This window comes from Somniosus microcephalus, chromosome 13 (genome assembly GCF_052327205.1).
Source record: "Somniosus microcephalus isolate GS21.2 chromosome 13, FLI_Smic_1.0, whole genome shotgun sequence".
Lineage (NCBI taxonomy): Eukaryota > Metazoa > Chordata > Chondrichthyes > Squaliformes > Somniosidae > Somniosus > Somniosus microcephalus.
Genome location: NC_140999.1, coordinates 13470019 through 13494364, shown reverse-complemented (window position 1 = coordinate 13494364; position 24346 = coordinate 13470019).

Genomic DNA, 24346 nt, shown 5'->3' with positions numbered 1-24346 from the left:
TGGATAAATATTGGAAAAGGAAATATTTGCAGGGCTATGGGGAAAGAGCAGGGGGGTAGTGGAACTATTCGGATAGCTCTTTCAAAGAGCCGGCGCAGGCCCGATGGGACGAATGGCCTCGTTATGTGCTGTATGATTTTATGATTATACGCCACATTGCCGGGAATGCTGCCGATTGGGTGGAACAATAAACCGAGGCCCATCTGATCCCCTGACGTTATTTGTAGGAGAGATGGGAATTCACTGGGTGCTCTGGCCCAACAGCCATCCCTCAACCAACACCAGCAGAAAGAGATTAACTGGCCATTTATCTCTTTTTGCTGTTTGTGGGTCCTTGCTGTGCGCAGCATTTGGCTGTTGCGTTTGCCTACAACGATTGTACTTCCAAAGTAATTCATTGGCTGTGAGGTCATGAAAGGGACGATATAAGTTTAAGTTCTTCCTTCCCTTGTGGCTCAGTGAGCAAATGCAGTGTGGGGGGGGGGGTTGGGGCTGAGCCATCCCAGACATGGGGGGCAGTGTAGGTGGGCGATCACTGTGTGGAATGAGAGGGAACCTCCCCCCCGTGTCATGGCCAACACTGACCACCAGGAGGCGCCATGCACTTGCTAATTGATGTTGTCAAGTGAAGGATTAAATAAGGGATGCAACGCCAATCCAGCCCTTCCTGCGACCACATTAATTACTGCCCTGATGCTGTGAATTTCTAAAGTACCACTCCTCTGTATATTATGTAGGGAATGCCAGAGAGCTGGGAGTAAGATTACAAGACAGTATTCTCATCAGGGAGTTCAATTCATCTCATAAACCCACAAAACAAGAATGCTGAAATTGCTGAAAAGATTTAATTACTGCCTCAATCACTGCAGAGTAGTTTTTTATAAGTGGTATCTAAAATTTATGGGACTTGTTACTCTGTTTTGGGCCTAGTTTATTGTTGGTGAATTATGCTTGCAGTGGACTGAGATACCCAGTGCGTTCCATTATTTGGTGTGTGATATCAAACCATGTTGAAAGATAACTGTTTTCAATGTAACTACTGCACGTTTATTGGCTGACAATAGTTAATAAACAGGAAATAATTCGCTCCATATTTATCCATCCTGCAACCTCTTCCTCTTTTCTCCACCCTCCCTGTGTTGCCTGGACTAACTCAATCTTTTCCAACATCTCAAAGCTGTGCTGCTCCTCAGCTCCCTCAGTAGTTCCTGCCTCCGACCATCTTCAGACTTGTAAAACTCAAGCTTAGGCCGCGATTTTTGCCGGCATTCAGAGGGCAAGTTTGGAGGCGAGTCAAAGGATAAAATCATTTTGATTGACGGCTGGTTCTGATCCCGCCATCAACCCACCCCCAAACAGCTTTCCCAAGTGTCGGGTCCCCGATTTGCAAATGGACCCGACACCTAGCGGCGGGAAGCGGACTAAAGGCAATTACCTGCCTATTAACGGGTACTTGTCAGCAGTTTTCAGCCTGTTTTGGGATTTCCCGCTTCTGGGTCGGGTTTCCCAACGTCTGGACACCACACCAGGTAAGTGTGGCGTGTTGTGAGTCTGCTGTAATGTTTCTGGATTGATGACACCTGCAGAAGTGGTGTGAAGGATCCAATGTTGCACATGGTTAGTCTCAGAGGAAAGCAAATGTTGGGAACTGCATTTTTTATACATTTACACTTTTCTTTAGGTTACAAGTTTTTAAATCCATGTCCAGTGCCACCTCATTGGGAGAACCTCTCTCACCAGTGACAGATTGTGTCTGTCACCTCACCTGCAGCTGCCATCTATTCCAGCCTATGGAGGGAGTCATTGGAGAGCCTGGATGCAAGAGTTCACCTTTGTGCAGTGATTGTCAGTGTTTTCAGCACCTCGATGCTGTCAAACACTGAGAAATCAACTGTCAAAATAAAATTGTGCGTGGTCCCTTTAAGGAAACTGGCAGATGACGCGTCATCAAATGACGTCATCAGACCCGCCTCCTGTTAATTGGCCGGCAAGCCCGCAGAGCAAGCTTAACAAGGTCAATCAAGGCAAAATCACGCCTGTGGGCCGGATGCAGCTGGGGGTGGAACTGGAAGCCGGAAACCACCCAACCCGCACCCAACCCGCCTCCATTAATAAAATCGCGGCCTTATTGTCTGCTCAATGCTGCTTCTTCTCTCGTCTTCTCTCCTGTTTTAGTCGAGTTTGCACTAAGGGTTGGAGAGTAAACACCGACACAGACTGGTTGGGCCGAATGGCCTGTTTCCGTGTTGTCACTTCTATGTGTTTGTATGTGACGGCTCTTGCCCTTCATCTAGGTTTCTCAGTTTAAAAGAAAGACTCAGTGTGTCACTGTTCACTCCTGTAAACGCCGTGTAAGGAAAGTGTAAAACTTGAATTTTTCTATAATAAAATTGTAAACAATACGTTCATAATATCGTCAGTAGGTATTATAAATAGTATGGTTATTGTGCATTATAAATGCTATCAGAATCTGTAGTAAGTAATGGCAGTGCGTATTCTGCAGTAAGTATCAGTTTTTCCTTTGCTCTGTCTGATTTCCTTCCCGCACTCTGAACTGCCGGAGGTGCCGTCTTTCGGATGAAACGTTAAACCGAGGCCCCGTCTGCTTTCTCTCAGGTGGATGTAAAAGATCCCACGGCCACTGTTTGGAAGAAGAGCAGCGGAGTTATCTCCGGTGTCCTGGGGCCAATATTTATCCCTCATAACAAAAACAGATTATCTGGTCATTATGGCTTTGCTGTTTGTGGGAGCTTGCTGTGCGCAAATTGGCTGCCCCGTTTCCCACATTACAACAGCGACTACACTTCAAAAAGTACTTCATTGGCTCTAAAGAGCTTTGAGACATCCTGAGGTCGTGAAAGGAGCTGTATATAAGTATAAGTCCTTCTTTCTTTGGACAGTGGCCGTTATTTCCACTTAATTACCACTTATTGAAGGAGCTACGAGTCTTCATTTCACTCCCTGACAGCACATCTGTCTTGCCTCATTCTGTTTTGATTTCAATTTTTTTTTGTCACTTTTTTTTTGTTGAAAAATCTGCCCTAGCTGGTAAGGGATTTCGAGTGCCAAACTGCGCGATTACAAACAAATTATGAAGTAATCCTTATCTGTTTAATATTAATGATGTCATACACTTTGGCATTTAAACCATTAGTTATCCAATGAGTTTATTTATTATTAATATTTAAATCTATTTTCCAAGGTGAGTAATTGCTACCCTGTTGGATTATACATAGTGCAGCTTCATTAAGTATATGCGTAGTGGCTCGAGTGTTAAGGGACTGCAGAAAGAGCAGCAGACATGCCCTCCATTACTGCTGCACTAGCCCTCTCACACTACGAAGCTTACGCCCAGTTAAACATGAAAAAAGTGTTCTAATGAGCATCAAGTAATGCACCATCACTTCAGGTCCACAGATATTTCACAAGGGGAAAAATGTACAGGGGAAAGAGCAGGGTAGTGAAAGAAAAGAAAGAAAGACTTACATTTCTATCGCGCCTTTAACGACCTCAGGACGTCCCAAAATGCTTTACAGCCATTGAGGTACTTTTTGAAGTGTGGTCACCATTGTAGGAAACACGGCAGCCAATTTGCGCACAGCAAGCTCCCACAAACAGCAATGTGATAATGACCAGATAATCTGTTTTTGTGAGGTTGATTGAGGGTTAAATATTGGCCCCAGGACACCGGGGAGAACTCCCCCTGCTCTTCTTCGAAATAGTGCCATGGGATCTTTTACATCCTCCTGAGAGAGCAGACGGGGCCTCAGTTTAACGTCTTATCCGAAAGACGGCACCTCCGACAGTGCAGCACTCCCTCAGCGCTGCACTGGAGTGTCAGACTAGATTTTTGTGCTCAAGTCTCTGGAGTGGGACTAATTGGATAGCTCTTTCAAAGAGCCGGCACAGACATGATGGGCCGCATGGCCTCCTTCTGAGCTGTATCATTCTATGTTTCTATGAAGGGTCTGGCTAGATTCAACACAGATTCACGGTGATGCTGCCTGGTAAGAGCAAATTACAAATATAAAGAAAGACCTGAAAAAATTGGGACTGTTTTTATTGGAACAGAAGAGATTTGATAAAGGTCTTTGATCACAGAAATCACAGAAATCACAGAAACCCCACAGTGCAGATAGAGGCCATTCGGCCCATCGAGCCTGCACCGACACATATCCCCACCCGATCCCCGTAACCCCTACACCAACACATATCCCACTCTATCCCCGTAACCCCACGTATTTAATCCCCCTAACACTAAGGGTCAATTTATCATAGCCAATCAACCTAACCCGCACATCTTTGGACTGTGGGAGGAAACCGGAGCACCCGGAGGAAACCCACGCAAACACGGGGAGAATGTGCAAACTCCACACAGACAGTCACCTGAGGCCAGATTCGAACCCGGGTCCCTGGCGCTGTGAAGCAACAGTGCTAACCACTATGCCACCGTTCTATAGTAGATAGAAACAACAACAACTTGTATTTATACAGCGCCTTCAACATAGTAAAATGTCCCAAGGCGCTTCACAGGAGCGATTATAAAACAGAATTTAGCACCGAGCCATAAAGGAGATATTACGACAGAGGTAGGTTTTAAGGAGGAAAGCGAGGTAGCGAGGCGGAGAGGTTTAGGGAGGGAATTCATGAACTTAGGTCCTTGGCAGCTGAAGGCACAGCCGCCAATGGTTGAGCGATTAAAATCAGGGATGCTCAAGAGGGCAGAATTTGAGGGGCACAGATATCTTGGGGGGGGGGGTTGTGGGGCTGAAGGAGGTTACAGAGATAGGGAGGGGCGAGGCCATGGAGGGATATGAAAACAAGGATGAGAATTTTGAAACAAGCTATTTCCAATGAGTAAGGGGTCTAGAGCAAGGGCAAATAGATATAAAATTTAATATAGGAGATTTAAGATGGAGAGTAGGATAAACTTTTTTTTACACAGGGTTGTGAGGCTGTGGAATGCAGCACCGGAGGTAGTGATTGAGGGAGATACCAAGGCAACTCTCTGGATCTCTATCCCCCCCGAAATGTGGATACTGGGACAATTGGAGCTTTCAAGACTGAGCTAGATAGATTTTTGTCCGGTAAGAATATCAAGGGCTATGGAGCGGGTAAAATGGAGTTGAGGTGCGGATTAGCCATGATCTAATTGAATGGCAGAGCAAGCGCGAGGGGCTGAATGGCCAACTCCTGTTCCTAAGCTCACTATTGTGATTATGGCTCACCATAAAACACCATTTTTATGGTGTCTGATATGCCGTCACCCTGAAGTAATGAGAAAATACTGATTCAGCGTGCACGCGCAGAAGTAAAATATGACATTATTTTTTAGAAGATAATGACGATTGGGAAAGAGGCGAGTTCACTCTGACATTCCCCCCCCCCCCCCCGCTCAGTTTCCTGGTCTCCGTTCTGGCACCCTGGGGAGGAGCTGAGCAGAGGCCACAGGAGAGAGGGTGAGAAAAGCAATGAGCCACTGTCGCAGCACGTTTCAAAGCAACAGCGGTGAAGGAAGGCCCCAGAGCAAGGCACTCACCTGCAGCCTTAAATAGACATGGTTATGGAGAGGAAGGGAAAAGAGCTGGAGGTTGGGTTAGGGTTGGGGTGAGGGGGTGCGGAGAGAGGGGAAGACTGGGAGGGGGGCAGGGGAAAGATCTCCCCTGCCTGAAAAGAAAACAAACATCTATAAATAACATTGCGTTAAATGACCCAAAATGAACAGGCTGACATGAATCAGTCATTCAGGAAAGAAAGACTTATGAAATAATACTGAGCAGCCTACGGGTGGCGCTGTCCAGGGAGAGTATAAATACTCAGGCACGGGCCCAGCTTGCGCAGGACATTCTTAACAGGAACTAGTGAAGGACACAACTAGACCTCCATGTTGTAAAACAGTTGATTAAAGCTTTGTTTAATGCTTAAAAAAAAACTCGGCATGTTTGCCTATTATGCGAAGTGGATACCCCACTTTATTAAAGCTTTGTTTAACGCTTAGACCAAGTGCCTAGTAGTTTTCTTACGTCACAGGCCTCTTGTGAAAACTATTTCGGATTTCTGACAAGTAAAAACAAAATGGGGACCAAGAGGAAGGAATGACAAGTGATGGCAATAAGTGGGTTCCAAGGTGCTTGTTACTGAGGTTTGACAAGGAAGGGATAAAAGGAGAGAGACTGTTTCGAAGAAGAGCAGGGGAGTTCTCCTCGGTGTCCTGGGCCAATATTTATCCCTCAACCAACATCACTAAAAAACAGATTATCTGATCATTTATCACCTTGCTGTTTGTGGGAGCTTGCTGTGCACAAATTGGCTGCCACGTTTCCCACATTACATCAGTGACTACGCTTCAAAAATTACTTCATTGGCTGTAAAGCGCTTTGGGACATCCTTGAGGTTGTGAACGGCGCCGTATAAATGCCGGTCTTTTTTCAGGAGAAGAGTGGAGAAATGTGGAGGAAATTTATCTCTGCAATATTGGCCTTTCATCCTGTACAATGGACATCATTCTACAGCAGAGACACCGAGTCACCAGCAGTCAAGACCCAACCTATCGCCATTTATAATGAACAGTATGTACTTAAGATGTAACAAAGAATGATTTGTAGGCTGTATAATAATTTCAGGGTTTGGATGACAAGTGATAAATCATTTGTGATTTGCTCTTGTAATTTATGACATAACAAAACCTCTCAGTGAGATTACAGCTGCCTAGTCCTATTCTCTTTATCCGGTGGTTAGCGATTAGTAATTTATTTTACCACCTTACCAAGGTCAAAGGTCATAACTCACATATGTGTAATGTCACTTGGTGATCACTGCCATTGCTTTCTTGAAGCCTTTTCAAAAGACCACTGATGATTGTGCTTGCGGCCAAGTTCCTGAAGATTAGGCGGACCTGTTTACCAGTGACAGTGAGTGCTTCCATGGCATTCACTTGGGTTATAAATCTTTTTCAGAACTCCGCGTCACTGGGGTGCTATTATCAATCTGAGGCACCTACGAGTGTGTTTTGATTGAAAACAATGAGACTCCAAACTCAGCCCATAAATCGTGGCATAGGCCTCTGGAATTCTGCTGTGGAATTCCCAGCTCAGATATTGGGATCTCAGATACCAGTACTGAGTATTGGAGCCGATGCAGCACCCAAGCCTGATTCTACTCTCATCCGATGCCAACATGCATAGAATGGGTTGTCCTATGAGGAGAGATTGTGTAGAATGGGCCGATACTCTCTGGAGTTTAGAAGAATGAGAGGTGGTCTCATTGAAACATACAAGATTCTGAAGGGGGATTGACAGGGTAGATGCTGAGGTTGTTTCCCCCTGGCTGGAGTGTCTAGAACTAGGGGGCAGAGTCTCAGGATAAGGGGTCGGCCATTTAAGACTGAGATGAGGAGGAATTTCTTCACTCAGAGGGTTGTGAATCTTTGGAATTCTCTGCCCCAGAGGGCTGTGAATGCTGAGCTGTTGAGTATATTCAAGGCTGAGATCGATAGATTTTTGGACTCTAGGGAATCAAGGGATATGGAGATCGGGCGGGAAAGTGGAGTTGCGGTTGAAGCTCAGCCATGATCTTACTGAATGGTGGAGCAGGCTCGAGGGGCCGTATGGCCGACTCCTGCTCCTAATTCTTATGTTTTTTTCTGAGAGAGTCACTGGGCTGCTCATCAAGATTTCAAGCACTGTGTGATTTCCCCCCCGCCCCCCCCTCCAAAACCTGTCGTCACTTAGGCCAGTTGTAGTACTTTCATGTCTACCCTGGCTGAGATCAACGACCTTAGCAATGACCTTAGCAATTAAACTTGGAACCTACCTATTCTGCTGAGCCATCAGGACAACCATATAAACATTGTTGCTCAAATACGTTTTTTGGTACACTATGGCACCATGTGGAATGCAACTGGTCATGGTTAAGTCATAAAGACTTGTACCTTGGACATTCCTGGGCATTAAGTAGATCACTGGAATTGGCGGGGGACTGGGGGGTGGTGGCAAGGAATCGTGTCAGGGAGAAATTACCTAAAGTTTTCCCTGTGATTATTCATCGCCTTCGGGTGAAGGAACAAAACCCGCAATGAAGGATGGAAAACGAGCGACATGAAGAATTAGTGATGCCAAGCTGGGATTTTGAAAGTATGTACAGGAAACTTTCTGGTATCCGGCACGGACGGGACCGACCTGGTGCCGGTCCATCAACAATTCCGGATAACCGAACGCTATAGTAAAAGATACGGAGCTCAGAGCTCCGTATAAAGCAACAAACCCTGTTGCTTAACAGCTTCAAAACAATCGGCACAAGTTGCAAGCGTCTCTGTAGCTTAGCAACAGGTTCCGCTACACCCTTGCACAGCCACAAATGGAGTAAAAAAAGTAACTGAACTAACTCCTGAATTTTGCCGGTGGATAGAGCGTTCTGGTTATTTAGTGGCCGGTTAATCGAAAGTTTCCTGTAGATTGTGGGAGAAAGGGAAAGAACGAGGGAGGTGAGGGGTTCCACAGTTTTGAAGTCCTGAAAAAGAATGAGTTTTGAGTTCAACACAGTAAGAATTCAGAGAGGAGGAAGAGAATGTAGGATGGCGCACTGGGGGAAAGCTCGTGCAGGGTGTATTTGTGTGGAGGTTGGTGTAGTTGGAGGAAAAGCTTGTACGTTTACTTCCCCGTTGACTTTTAGGCCGCGAATTCAATCACGCTGAGGGGGCGGGTTTGGAGGCAGGTCCATGTCGGCTGTCAAAATCGCAAAGATTGACAGCGGGTAGGAAACCCACCGTCAACCCGCCTCCACGCGAGTCTCCCAGGTGTTGGGTCTGTCGGCGCTGAACTGACCCGACACCAAGCGGCAGGGGAGAGAATTCAGCTAGTTAAATGGCTTAAGAGCCAACTTAAATGTATTTTGAGGCTTACCTGTAATTTTACCTTCTCCCAAGCTGTTCGAGGGGAACACGCCAAGATCAACCTGGCATGTTTTGAGTCTGCTCTGATGTTTGTGAAAAGCTGACAGCTGCAGAAGTGGTGTCAAGGATGCCATGTTGCAGATGGTGAGTTTCAGAGCACAGAAAATGTTGGTTACTGCATTTTTAATACCTATAGGCCCAGAAATTCGGGTCTCCACGGGTGAGCACGCATAGGGTACTCAGCCGTAAGCCCAATGGAAGTGCCGGTTTCGTGCATGCACTGCGCATGCGCGGGAAACTGGCACTTCCGTTCCCCTGAAAGAAGGGGTTGAGAGGTGGAACGCGTGCACAGGAGAGGCAGCGCGTGCGCATCGAACTTACGTTTTTTTTGCAGGTTTTCCCAGGAAGGTAAGTCTCCAGAAGTTAGACATGTAAAAAGCAATCGCAAGGCTTGCTTTTTACAAGGTAAGTGGTGAATTAATTAAAATTAAAACATTTTTTCCACAGGTTTATTATTTTTAAATACTTTAAAGAAAGGTTAGTTTATGTTTAGCTCCGTTAGAAAATAAAATTATTTGTTTCAAAAATTTAAATTGTTTAAAATAGTTATTTCATGTCATTTATAGTTTATTTTAAAAATGTGATTTAAAAAAAAATTATTTGAAGATTTAGTAATGTTTTAGGGCTTATAGTATTTATAGGTTTGACAGGTCTTCCTGTCAAACTTATGAATGAAGCATTCCCTGCTACCATTGGCTCTCCATGGCCCACGTGATCCCAGGGGACACATCGAACTAACTGCGCCCCTGGGATACGCAAGCACTGCGCGCCGGCAATTGGAGGAGGCCCAGGATCGCAATTCCACGGGGGCCCACAGCACAACGCCCGGCGCGGTAGGTAAGTGCAGGTCGGGGCTTGCACCTGCGAGAAGCCCCCGACCTGAATTTCTGGGCCATAGAGATTTCTTTAGCTTACAAGTTTTTTAATTCAACTATATGTCCAGTGCCACCTCATTGGGAGAAACTCTCTCACCAGTGACAGATCGCTTCTGTCATCTCACCTGCAGCTGCCATCTATTCCAGCAACATTGGAGCCAATGAAACAATCAGACCTTGGTCCTCCGAATCCTTCCACAATCATCCCCAACACCAACATCACCAACCTTCTCCGCCATCACCTGATGCTGCACTGGACACAGGGCATCAGCCCCTGACAACATTACTGGCCGAGAGGCTAGCAATGGCATCACCATGGCCAGATTTTCTTCAATTGACGCTGTAAACCCTGGCTGCCACATGATGCGCCAGGTTGACACCATCCCACACCAGCACCATAAAGCATCCCTTTAATGTCCAAGCCATTCCATGCACACTCATCACTATAGCAGGTGGGGGGGGGTGGGGGGCGGGAGGGAGTTATGTCTCAACATTCACTGGAACTCAGTAAGACACTTCTCAAGGTACACTCAGATCTGTCCAATAAGGGGCAGTGTTGGAAAAATAGATTTCACTGTATGACAACACGTTACCAGAAACTTCACATGGACATTGACTAAACCTTTCAAGTGTCCACCCTTGTGTGTTGTTAGTTGGTATGCTTGCAGTAGGATGAGGGTGAGTGTGAGGGGTGGCTAGTGAGATGGGGAAGTGATAAAGTAGATAGAGACGGTTGGGTGGAGGTGCAAGGTAAGTTGGTGTCCTGGGGAGGTTTCTTCTGCCCTTGGAAGGGAAGAGAACCTCCCTGTGTGCTGTGACTCCCTCCATAAGCATATGGAGGGAGTCATTGGAAAGCTTGGATGCAAGCATTCACCTTTGTGCAGTGCTTGCAGCACCTCAATGCTATTAAACACTGACAGAACAACTGTCAAACTCAATGTGGACGTGGTCCCTTTAAGGAAACTGGCTGATGACGCGTCATCAAATGATATCATCAGACCCGCTTCCTGTTAATTGGTCGGTAAGCCGGCAGGGCGGGTTTAACAAGGTCAATCAAGGTAAAATCACGTCTGCAGAGCGCATGCAGCTGGGAGCGGGACCGGAACCCAGAAACCAGCTGTCCAGCCCCCAGCCCGCCTCCTCCATTAAATTCATGGCCTTAAATTCCACGGCAGCTGGGCAATTTAAATTCCGTTAATTAAATGAATCTGGAATAAAAAGCTAGTATCAATAATGGTGACAATGAAACTACCGGATTGTCATAAAAATCCATCTGGTTCACTAATGTCCTTTAGGGCAGGAAATCTGCCGTCCTTACCTGGTCTGGCCTATATGTGACTCCAGAGCCACAGCAATGTGCTTGACTCTGAAATGGCCCAGCAAGCCACTTCGTTGTAACAAACCGCTATAGAAAACAATAATAAGAATAAAACCAGACGGACCACCCGGCATCGGCCTTGGCACCAGCTTTGGACATGACAACGGCACACCCAGCCCAGTCGACCCTGCAAAGTCCTCCTCACCAACATCTGGGGACTTGTGTCAAAATTGGGAGAGCTGTCCCACAGACTAGTCAAGCAACAGCCTGACATAGTCATACTTACAGAATCATACCTTTCAGCCAATGTCCCAGACTCCTCCATCACCATCCCTGGGTACGTCCTGTCCCACCGGCAGGACAGATCCATCAGAGGTGGCGGCACAGTGGTATACAGTCGGGAGGGAGAGGCCCTGGGAGTCCTCAACATTGGTGTCAGCCTGGGGAAGCTGCAACACAGGACTACATGCATGCTAAACAGTGAAAGCAGCATGCTATAGACAGAGCTAAGCGATCCCACAATCAACGGATCAGATCAAAGCTCTGCAGTCCTGCCAAATCCAGTCGTGAATAGTGGTGGACCATTAAACAACTAACGGGAGGAGGAGGTTCCATGAATATCCCCATCCTCAATGATGGTGGAGCCCAGCACGCGAGTGCAAAAGACAAGGCTGAAGCGTTTGCAACCATCTTCAGCCAGAAGTGCCGAATGGATGATCCATATCGACCTCCTCCTGTCGTCCCCACCATCGCAGAAGACAGTCTTCAGCCAATTCGATTCACTCCACGTGATATCAAGAAACGGCTCAGCGAACTGGATACATCAAAGGCTATGGCTCCCGACAACATCCTGGTTGTCGTGCTGAAGACTTGTGCTCCAGAACTAGCTGCGCCTCTAGCCAAGCTGTTCGAGTACAACTACAACACCGGCTTCTATCCGACAATGTGGAAAACTGCCCAGGTATGTCCTGTCCACAAAAAGCAGGACAAATCCAATCCGGCCAATTACCGCCCCATCAGTCTACTCTCAATCATCAGCAAAGTGATGGAAGGTGTCGTCGACAATGCTATCAAGCGTCACTTACTCACCAATAACCTGTTCACCGATGCTCAGTTTGGGTTTCGCCAGGACCACTCGGCTCCTGACCTCATTACAGCCTTGGTCCAAACATGGACAAAAGAGCTGAATTCCAGAGGTGAGGTGAGAGTAACTGCCCTTGACATCAAGGCAGCATTTGACCGAGTGTGGCATCAAGGAAACCTAGAAGAATTGAAGTCAATGGGAATCAGAGGGAAATCTCTCCACTGGCTGGAGTCATACCTAGCACAAAGGAAGATGTTTGTGGTTGTTGCAGGTCAATCATCTCAGCCCCAGGACATTGCTGCAAGAGTTCCTCAGGGCAGTGTCCCAGGCCCAACCATCCTCACCTGCTTCATCAATGACCTTCCCTCCATCTTAAGGGCAGAAGTGGGGATGTTCGCTGATGACTGCACAGTGTTCAGTTCCATTCACAACTCTCCAGATAATGAAGCAGTTCATGCCCGCATGCAGCAAGACCTGGACAACATTTAGGCTTGGGCTGATAAGTGGCAGGTAACATTCGCGCCACACAAGTGCCAGACAATGACCATCTCCAACAAGAGAGAGTCTAACCACTGCCCCTTGACATTCAACAGCATTACCATCACCGAATCCCCCGCCATCAACATCCTGGGGGTCACCATTGACCAGAAACTTAACAGGACCAGCCACATAAATACTGTGGCTACAAGAGCAGGTCGGAGGCTGGGCATTCTGCAACAAGTGTCTCACCTCCTGCCTCCCCAAAGCCTTTCCACCATCTACGAGGCACAAGTCAGGAGTGTGATGGAATACTCTCCACTTGCCTGGATGAGTGCAGCTCCAACAACACTCAAGAAGCTCAACACCATCCAAGACAAAGCAGCCCGCTTGATTGGCACCCCACCCACCACCTTAAACATTCACTCCCTCCACCACCGGTGCACCGTGGCTGCAGTGTGTACCATCTACAAGATGCACTGCAGCAACTCGCCAAGGCTTCTTCGGCAGCACCTCCCAAACCCGCGACCTCTTCCACCTGGAAGTCAAGGGCAGCAGGCGCATGGGAACACCACCACCTCCAAGTTCCCCTCCAAGTCACACACCATCCTGACTTGGAACTATATCGGCCGTTCCTTCATCGTCGCTGGGTCAAAAACCCCATAACAGCACTATGGGAGTATCTTCACCACAAGGACTACAGCGGTTCAAGAAAGCGGCTCACTACCACCTTCTCAAGGGCAATTAGGGATGGGCAATAAATAATGGCCTTGCCAGCGACGCCCACATCCCAGGAACGAATTTAAAAAAAAATCCAAATCATAATCAAACATCTTCTACACAATTTTAAGCAGCATTTTGCTCAATGTTTCCCTGAAAGTAAAAAAAGTAAGGAAAAAATGACGACAATGTCATTGCTGTTATGATATCTTGCTAAATCTTAAAAGACTACATTCCATTTAGTGTTAAATTAACCCATGGAACCATTTTATAACTTGTGACACATGGGAGCCATTTTGAAATTGGGCAGAAGCCATCGTGTGGCTCAAATACTCTTCATTCTGTGGCTTCGTTGTTTTCAAGCCAGGATATCAGCAATAAATTCTTTAAGATTTTTTCCCTTTCTCCTCCCTTTCATTTGAGTTTATTTTTCACTTCCTGTTCTTTTTTTATTAATTTGTTTCACTGACGCTTTTTGGCAGCTCTCTGTGTTGTGGAGCAGAACTTAACAATTTGAGTGTCCCAAACCTTGCTGCCATTAAAAGAAGGTAATTTTTCAATCTGTCACAATTAATTTGGGGTTTGACCTTGTGGTGCTTACGTTGCCCACTTCTTCCATTCTATTTATAAATAGTTATGGTTTATATGATATTATCATGAGTGCAAAGGAAGCAGGAGACAGTCCAATTGTAGACAGATGCTTCTATTTCGACTCCTAGAATGGCATAATGACCAAACTTTAGTCTTCCCTTACTCCTACAATCTAAAGCTTTTAAAAGATTCCCTAATATTCATCAATAGTGTCTGACGAAGCAGGGGGAAACCAGTACTCGGTGCCTCTTCCTATTTTGACTTCAAGAAAGGCGTAATTATCTCCCCCAATGGCGCAGCTGGTAAAGAAAATTGGCCTGATTTTAACTGTGAGGCCAGTGTTTGGAGAGCGGGTATCTGTATGAGTTAGAAACTCAACCACTGCTCCAGAAATGAGGTCCAGGGTATTTTAATTTAAATCCTGCTGGCTGACATCCCACCCATTCCAGGCAGGAAGTCAGTGGAAAATCGCACGACCTGGAGGCCAGGAAAGTGGCGGGATTGACTGCCTCAGCTGTCCCGGGGGGTGTCTCGCAATTGGGAAGGAGGGGGCAAATCTGCAGCCTAAGCTTTCCTTTTGGGGCCTGGAAGAAGATACCCTCTTTACATAGGATATATGGCACAGAAACAGGCTATTCGACCCAACCAGTCCATGCCGGCGTTTATGCTCCACTCGAGCCTCCTCCCGTCTTTCCTCATCTAACTCTATCAGCATAACCCTCTATTCCCTTCTCCCTCATATGCTTGTCCGGCCTCCCCTTAAATGCATCTATACTATTCGCTTCAACCACTCCCTGTGGTAGCGAGTTCCACATTCTCACCACTCTCTGGGTAATGAAGTTTCTTCTGAATTCCCTATTTGATTTCTTGGTGACTATCTTATATTGATGGCCTCTAGTTATGCTCTTCCCCACAAGTGGAAACACTTTCTCTGTATTCACTCTATCAGAACCTTTCATAATTTTATAGACCTCTATTAGGTCACCCCTCAGCCTTCTTTTTTCAAGAGAAAAGAGACCCAGCCTGTTCATCCTTTCCTGATATGTATACCCTCGCATTTCTGGTATCATACTTGTAAATCTTCTCTGCACCTTCTCCAGTGCCTGTATATCCTTTTTATAATATGGCGACCAGAACTGTACGCAGTACTCTAAGTGTGGTCTAACCAAGGTTCGATACAGGTTTAGCATAACTTCCCTACTTTTCAATTCTATCCCTCTAGAAATAAACCCTAGTGCTTGGTTTGCTTTTTTTATGGCCTTGCTAACCTGTGTCGCAACTTTTAGTGATTTCACAGAATCACAGAATCACAGAAACCCCACAGTGCAGATAGAGGCCATTTCGGCCCATCGAGCCTGCACCGACACATATCCCACCCGATCCCCGTAACCCCTACACCAACACATATCCCACCCTATCCCCATAACCCCACGTATTTAATCCCCCTAACACTAAGGGTCAATTTATCATAGCCAATCATCCTAACCCGCACATCTTTGGACTGTGGGAGGAAACCGGAGCACCCGGAGAAAACCCACGCAAACACGGGGAGAATGTGCAAACTCCACACAGACAGTCACCCGAGGCCGGATTTGAACCCGGGTCCCTGGCGCTGTGAGGCAACAGTGCTAACCTTTTGTGTATTTGTATTCCGAGATCCCTTTGTTCCTCTACCCCACCTAGACTCGCACCCTCCAAGTGATAAGTGACCTCCCTATTCTTCCTACCAAAATGTAATACCTCACATTTAACTGTGTTGAACTTCATTTGCCAATTATATGCCCATTCTGCAAGTTTATTAATGTCCGCCTGTAATTTGTTGCAGTCCTCCTCAGTATTGACAGTACCCCCCAATTTGGTATCATCCGCAAATTTAGAAATTGTGTTTTTGATTCCAAAGTTTAAATCATTAATGTAAATTGTGAACAGCAGTGGTCCCAGCACTGATCCTTGTGGAACACCACTACCCACCTTCTGCCACTGTGAATAGCTACCCTTTACTCCTACTCTCTGCTTTCTGTCCTGAAGCCAGCGAGCAATCCATTCTGCTACTTGTCCCCTGACTCCGCATTCTCTGACCTTCTTCATCAGTCTATTATGGGGTACCTTATCGAAGGCCTTTTGAAAATCTAGATAAATTACATCTACTGCATTACCCTTGTCTACTCTCTCTGTTACTTCTTCAAAAAATTCAATGAGGTTGGTCAAGCAAGATTTTCCCTTTTGAAATCCATGCTGACTATTCATTATTATATTTTTTGTTTCTAGATGTTCTTCTATTCTCTCCTGTAGCTCACTTTTGGCCCACTTCTGGCCCCACTGCAGGCCGCTGAGTTAAAATTGTAGTCAGGTCCCGATGACCTCTGCAGCAACCTTGCAAAAAGGACCTGCTTGCTGCCTCCTGGACCAGGGAAGCCATGTTTTTGCCAGTGGCTCTCAAAAGTCACCACAGCCCTTAATTTTTTTTTGCGCCACTGGATCCTTTCATTTTTGCTACAGGGGACATCAGCCACACATCTCAATCTGCAGTACGTCGCTGTATGAAGCAGATCACCGACGCCCTGTTCTCCAGGGCACAGCAGTACACCACCGTCCCTATTGACCTCGGGAGCGAGCTCGTGGCTTTGCAGCAGTGGCTGGCTCTCCTCAAGCGTAGGGCAGCATTGACTGCACACACATTGCCATCAGAGCCTGCTGTTCTGTGTAAATAGAAAAGGATTCCACTCTATCAACAATGACAACCAGCATTTATATAGCACCTTTAACATAAAGAAACCCCCCAAGGTGCTTCACTGGAGAATTATCAAACAAAATTTGCCACATAAGGAGATATTAGGTGACCAAAAGCTTGGTCAAAGAGGTAGGTTTTAAGGAGTGACTTAAAGGAGGAACAAGAGGCGGGGAGGGTTAGGGGAGGGAATTCCAGAGTTTAGGGCCTAGGCAACTGACGGCACGGCCGCCAATGGTGGAGCGCTGAAAATGTGCAGCCGGTGACCAATCACAGGAGACCCGCCATTCAGGCCTGTACAAGGTACCCAGGGAGTTCACACAGTGCATTTATCTTAAGATAGTCTACCATTCCTCTCCTCCGCACCCCCCTCACCCACCCCGCCGTAGTCAACCTTGTGAGCAATGTGATAGGATTGAGGGATATGAGATACCCACTACAGACGTGGCAACCCCACCAGCAACACAGATGGAACCGAAGCCCGGAGACTACCAGGATCATGACACCATGAAGCATAGGAGCACAGTGACTTTTTTTGAATTTTTTGAGAGGTAATCGAGAGGGTCGATGAGGGCAATGCGGTTGACGTAGTGTACATGGATTTCCAAAGGGTGTTTGATTAAGTGCTACGTAATAGGCTTGCCAGCAAAGTTAAAGCCCATGGAATAAAAGGGACAATGGCAGCAGGGATACGCAATTGGCTAAGTGACAGGAAACGGAGAGTAGTGGTGAACAGTTGTTTTTCCGACTGGAGGAAGGTATACAGTGGTGTTCCCCAGGGTTTGTTACTAGGACCACTGCTTTTCTTGATATATATTAATGATTTGGACTTGGGTGTACAGGGCACTATTTCAAAATTTGCAGATGACACAAAACTTGAAAGTATAGTGAACAGTGAGGAGGATAGTGATAGACTTCAAGAGGACATGGACAGGCTGGTGGAATGGGCGGACACGTGGCAGATGAAATTTAATGCAGAAAAGTGTGAAGTGATACATTTTGGTAGGAAGAACGAGGAGAGGTAATATAAACTAAAGGGTACAATTGTAAAGGGGTGTATGAACAGAGAGACCTGGGGGTATATGTGCATAAATCTTCGAAGGTGGCAGGGCAGGTTGAGAAAGCGGTTAGAAAAGCTTACAGGATCCTGCGCTATATAAATGGAGGCAGTACAAAAGCAAGGAAGTTATGATGAATCTTTATAAAACACTGGTTCGGCCACAACTGGAGCATTGTGTCCAATTCTGGGCACCACACTTTAGGAAGGATGTGAAGGCTTTAGAGAGGGTGCAGAAAAGGTATACGAGAATGGTTCCAGGGATGAGGGACTTCAGTTACTGGATAGACTGGAGAAGCTGGGGTTGTTCTCCTTGGCGCAGAGAAGGTTGAGAGGAGATTTGATTGAGGTGTTCAAAATCCTGAGGGATCTGGACAGAGTAGATAGAGAGAAACTGTTCCCATTGGCAGAAGGGTCGAGAACCAGAGGACACAGATTTAACGTGATTGGCAGAAGATCCAAAGGTGACGTAAGAAAAAAACTTTTTAACGCAGTGAGCGGTTAGGATCCAGAATGCACTGCCTGAAAGGGCGGTGGAGGCAGATTCAATCGTGCCTTTCAAAATGGAATTAGATTGATGCCTGAAGGAAAGAAATTTGCAGGGCTACGGGGGGGTTGGGACTAGCTGAAGTGCTTTAGTGGAGAGCCAGCACAGGCTCGACGGGCCGAATGGCCTCCTACTGTGCTGTAACCATTCTATGTTTCTATTCTATGATTCTATGACTGACTGGGGCGTACCTACTGTCACCCTAACTAAGACCAGTTAATTCAGCACAGCCTGGAATCCACCTTGGGATGTACCTGGTGTGTGTGACTCCCACAGTCGACCGTCTGCCCAGAAGCCAATGGTTCTCTAAAAGGTAGCTTGATAACATTTTTTTTTTAAATCAATTTGCCCGCAGATACGCTGAGAAATGGCACTGCAGCAATCCAGCAGCTTTCATGGTCAATTATTCTCCCCGGATTCATTGGACTCAATTTGCCGTAGTGGTTTTTGAACTCACGATCTCTTGGTTGTTAGTCTATTGCCACAATCACTACACTACAGTTAACTACCTGCTTGGGCAGTTGTTGAATTCTCTGCCGAATATTTCTCCCTCCTTTTAATTTTCAGAGTGTAGGGGATTACAAAGTTAAGTCTAACGGATTGTGATGGGATCTATAAAAAAAAAATGGGCCATTTTTGCAATGCTATTAGTGTCAGAAAAACACATAAAATACATTAGCAGCAATTAATTTATTGGTAGAAATATATACTATAATGGATAGAGAGGGTTAATGTGCACTCCCCGAGGAAGTATAATCCGTCTCAGTCACGAGCAGCTCTTACTGTAGATGATATGTCCATGCTTTACATCTGCTCACAATAAAGTGCAACATAAAACGGCACCAGACAGATAAAAGCTTTTCATTTATTAAACTGATGTAAAGTTGACAAGTATTTTAATTTTACTTATTTTGTCTCTATTTACGATAGCCTTTTATGCAGCAAGGAAAGTTGAAGTGGAGGTGGAGGATTCAAACCAGCACAGGGCTTATCAGAAAAACCATCCCATTAGTTATTTATACGGAGGCGTACAGATGTTTCTGCCCACCTTTCCTGAACGCTAGCTGGGGTACAGTTCAGTAGGTGGCCAACTCCTTCCTTGCCGAGTTGCCATCCTTGATCTGTGAGGCCAGGATTTGCAGGCTATTTGACTGCAGTGGGCCTCACGCCTGAACCCATTCCTGTTCTTGCCCTGTGAAAACGTTACAGCAGGGAATCGGGAATGGGAACGCTGACTGATTATTCCCCCCCCCCCCCCATCTGTAACCCAGGAGCACCGAGGCCAACTCTAGCACCCCAGTAGAAATCAGCCAAGCCTACACAGACCAGAGGTTGGAACTGGGGCCTCCTGGTCCACATGCCTTAGTACCACACTGGCCAACAACTCTATCTTCTAAACTGCTTGGGGGAGTTTTTATGTATTTTTAAGGCAAAGGCTAAAAGTGTAAAGGTGGAAATAAAAACCGAGGCCTAAATATATTTTACAATCCTCGTTAAAGCTTGCAGATCTAAATTGCATTACGTAGATGCTAATGGACAGTTGGCAGGGACTTACAAGGCTATAGTTTCATTGAATGGCCATTAAAATGTCATAAACCAGGAAAGTAAAGTTTGACCAATTTATGAATATCAGCAGAATCTCTGAGATTGAATAACAGGTAACGTCACAACTAGCTATCTGTCATTTATACTGAACAGTTTATCTTTTATCCAATTTCTCTCCTTCGCTCGTCTTCTGACTCGTGCTGGAATATAGCTCTATGGGCAGCAGCCCTCAGATAGCTTGGGACAGGAGGAGGCCATTCAGCCCCGCAAGCCTGTTCCGCCATTCAGTTAGATCATGGCTGATCTGGACCTCAACTCCATTTGCCAGCATTTGGGCCATATCCCTTGATAACCTTGCTTAATAAAAATCTGTCCATCTCAGTCTCGAAAATTTTAATTGACCCTCAGCAGCCGCAGCCTTTTGGTAGAGAGAATTCCACATTTCCACTATCTTTTGTGTGAAAAAGTGCTTCCTGATTTTACTCCTGATTGGCCTAGCACTAATTTTAAGATTCTTTGTTCTGGATATCCCCCATCAGAGAAAATAGATTCTCTTTATCTATATCGAATCCGTTTATCATTTTAAACACCCCAATTAGTCACCCCTCAACTGTCTGAACTCAAGGGACTCAAGGTATTAGGTGGGGCCAAATTAAGAGAGAATACAGGATGGTCTAAGATGGGTTTACAGTGTATGTATGGAACGCACGAAGCATAGTGAACAAGGTAAGTGAGCTACAGGTGCAAATAGCCACATGGAAATATGATGTGGCAATAACTGAGACCTGGCTCAAAAAAGGGCAGGATTGCGTATTAAATATTCCTGGTTATAAAGTGTTCAGGAAAGATAGGGAAGGAAAGATAGGAAGTGGTGTGGCAGTATTGGTCAAGGAGAATGTTACAGTGCTGGAGAGGGAGGATGTCTTGGAGGGGTCAAGGACAGAATCTATATGGCTAGAGTTAAGAAATAATAGAGGCGCCATTACACTACTAGGTGTATTCTATAGACCACCAAATAGTGAGAAAGATATGGAGGAGCAAAATTGCAGAGAAATTACAGAGAGGTGCAAGAACTATAGAGTAGTGATAATGAGGGACTTCAACTATCCTAATATAGACTGGGATCGTAATAGTGTAAAGGGCAGAGAAGGGGAAGAATTTCTGAAGTATGATCAGGAGAACTTTCTTGATCAGTATGTTTCTGGCCCGACGAGGGAGGTGGCATTGCTGGATCTGGTTCTGGGGAATGAGGTAGGTCAAGTGGAGCAAGTGTCAGTAGGTGAACATTTAGGGAACAGCGATCATAGTATCATAAGGTTTAGATTAGCTATGAAAAAGGACAGGGAGCAATCTAGAGTAAAAATGTTTAACTGGGGGGGAAGGCCAATTTCAGTGGGATGAGAATGGATCTGGCCCGGGTAAACTGGAATCAAAGATTGGCAGGCAAAACTGTAGTGGAACAATGGGCTGCCTTTAAAGAGGAAATAGTTCAGGTACAGTTGAGGTACATTCCCACTAGGGGGAAATGATGAAAGAGACAGAGAATATGATGAAGCAGAAAAAGAATGCATGTGACAGATGTCAGGTTGCAAATACATCTGAGAATCAGGCTATATATAGAAAGGTCAGAGGAGAAGTGAAAAAGAAAATAAGAGGGGCAAAGAGAGGGCATGAGAATAGAATGGCAGCCAACATAAAAGGTAATCCAAAAGTCTTCTATAGGCATATAAATAGTAAAAGGGTAGCAAGAGGAGGGGTGGGGCCATTTAGGGACCAAAAAGGAGACCTATGCATGGAGGCAGAGGGTATGGCTGAGGTACTAAACAAGTACTTTGCATCTGTCTTCACCAAGGAAGAAGATGCTGCCATTGACATAGTAAAGGAGGAGGTAGTGGAGATACTTGATAGGATAAAAATTGATAAAGAGGAGACATTAGAAAGTCTGGCTGTACTTAAAATACATAAATCACCAGGAGCGGATGGGATGCATCCTAGGATGCCGAGGGAATTGAGGGAGGAGATTGCGGAGGTACTGGCCATAATCTTCCAATCCTCCTTAGATACAGGGGTGGTGCCAGAGGACTGGAGAATTGCAAATGTTACACCCTTGTTCAAAAAAGGGTGTAAGGATAAACCCAGCAACTACAGGCCAGTCAGTTTGACCTCGGTAGTGGGGAAGCTTTTAGAAACAGTAATCAGGGACATAATTAACAGTCTCTTGGACAAGTGTGGATTAATTAAGGAAAGCCAGCATAGATTTGTTAAAGGCAAATTCATGTTTAACTAACTTGATTGAGTTCTTTGATGAGGTAACAGAGAGAGTTGATGAGGGCAATGCGGTTGACATGGTGTACATGGATTTCCAAAAGGCATTCGACAAAGTGCCACATAATAGGCTTGCCAGCAAAGTTAAAGCCCATGGAATAAAAGGGACAGTGGCAGCATGGATATGGAATTGGCTAAGTGATAGGAAACAGAGGGTAGTGGTGAACGGTTGTTTTTCAGACTGGAGGATGGTATACACTGGTGTTCCCCAGTGGTCGGTTCTAGGACCACTGCTTTTCTTGATATATATTGACTTGGACGTGGGTGTACAGGGCGCAATTTCAAAATTTGCAGATGACACAAAACTTGGAAGTATAGTGAACAGTGAGGAGGATAGGGATAAACTTCAAGAGGACATAGACAGGCTGGTGAAATGGGTGGACATGTGGCAGATGAAATTTAACGCAGAAAAGTGTGAAGTGATACATTTTGGTAGAAAGAATGAGGAGAGGAAGTATAAACTAAATGGTACATTCGTGAAGGGGGTGCATGAACAGAGAGACCTGGGGGTATGTGTGCACAATTCGTTGAAGGTGGCAGGGCAGGTTGAGAAAGTTAAAAAGGCTTACGGGATCCCGGGCTTCATTAATAGAGGTAAAGAGTACAAAAGTGTGGAAATTATGATGAACCTGTATAAAACACTGGTTCGGCCCCAACTGGAGTACTGTGTCCAGTTCTGGGTACCGCACTTTAGGAAGGATGTGAAGGCCTTAGAGAGGCTGCAGAAAAGATTTACGAGAATTATTCCAGGAATGAGGGACTTCAGTTACGTTGATAGACTGGAGGAGCTGCGGTTGTTCTCCTTGGAGCAGAGAAGATTGAGAGGAGATTTAATAGAGGTGTTCAAAATCATGAGGGGTCTGGACAGAGTAGATAGAGGGAAACTGTTCCCATTGGCAGAATGGTCGAGAACCAGAGGGCACAGATATAAGGTGATTGGCAAAAGAACCAAAGGCCAAGTAAGAAAAAACTTTTTTACGCAGCGAGTGGTTAAGATCTGGAATGCACTGCCTGAAAGGGTGGTGGAGGCAGATTCAATCGTGGCTTTCAAAAGGGAGTTGGATAAGTACCTGAAGGAAAGAAATTTGCAGGGCTACGGGGAAAGGGTGGGGGAGTGGGACTAGCTGAAGTGCTCTTGCAGAGAGCCGGCACGGGCTCAACGGGCCAAATGGCCTCCTTCTGTGCTGTAACCATTCTATGATTCTTTGACTACAAATTGGTTTAATTTCTTCCAGATTAGCCTTCTCTAAAATATTTATTATCATATTTGACCCTGAGATAAGCCTCCGATCCCATATCCGCTTCATCACCTTCCACCTCTATAACATCACCCATCTCTAGCCCTGCCTCAGCGCATCCATCGGCTGCTGAAACCCCCATCCATGCCTTTGTTACCTTTAGGCTCAACTATTTCAATGCGCTCCTGGCCGGCCTCTCACCTTGCATCCTGCGTAAACTAGAGCTCATCCAAAACTCTGCCCTCCGTATCCTAACTCACACCAAGTCCCATTCACTCATCGCCACTGCGCTTGCTGACCTACATTGTCTCCTGCTCCGACAATGCCTTGATTTTAAAATTCCCATCCTTGTTTTCAAATCCCCCTCTGGCCTTGCCCCGGATCCCTAACTCTGTGTTCTCCTCCAGCCCTACAAACCTTCGAGATCTCTGCTCTCCTCCGATTCTAGCCTCTTGCGTATCCCCGATTTTTATTGTTCCACTGTTGGTGGCTATGCTTTCTGCTGCCTAGGCCCTAGGCTCTGGACTTCCCTCTTCTCAGTCAAAACACTCTTTAAAACTTACCTCTTTGACCAAGCTTTTGGTCACTTGTCCTAATGGCCCAGAACTTGGTGTCGGGGGCTTGCCGCGCGTGCAAGCCCCTGATGTGCACTTACCCGGCGCGCCGACATCTGAAACCTGGCCCGCGGTGGATTTCCTGTCAGTGGCCCGGTTCTGATGTCGGCGCGCTGTGCTAACCTGACCCAGCGGCGTAGTTAGTGCGATGTGCCGGCTGGGATCAGGTGAGCACTGTTCAGCCAATCAGGGGAGGGGAAACTTCATTCATAAGTTTGAGAGTAAGAACTGTCAAACTCATGAAAAGTACTGCACCCCAAAACACTACTTAAACTTT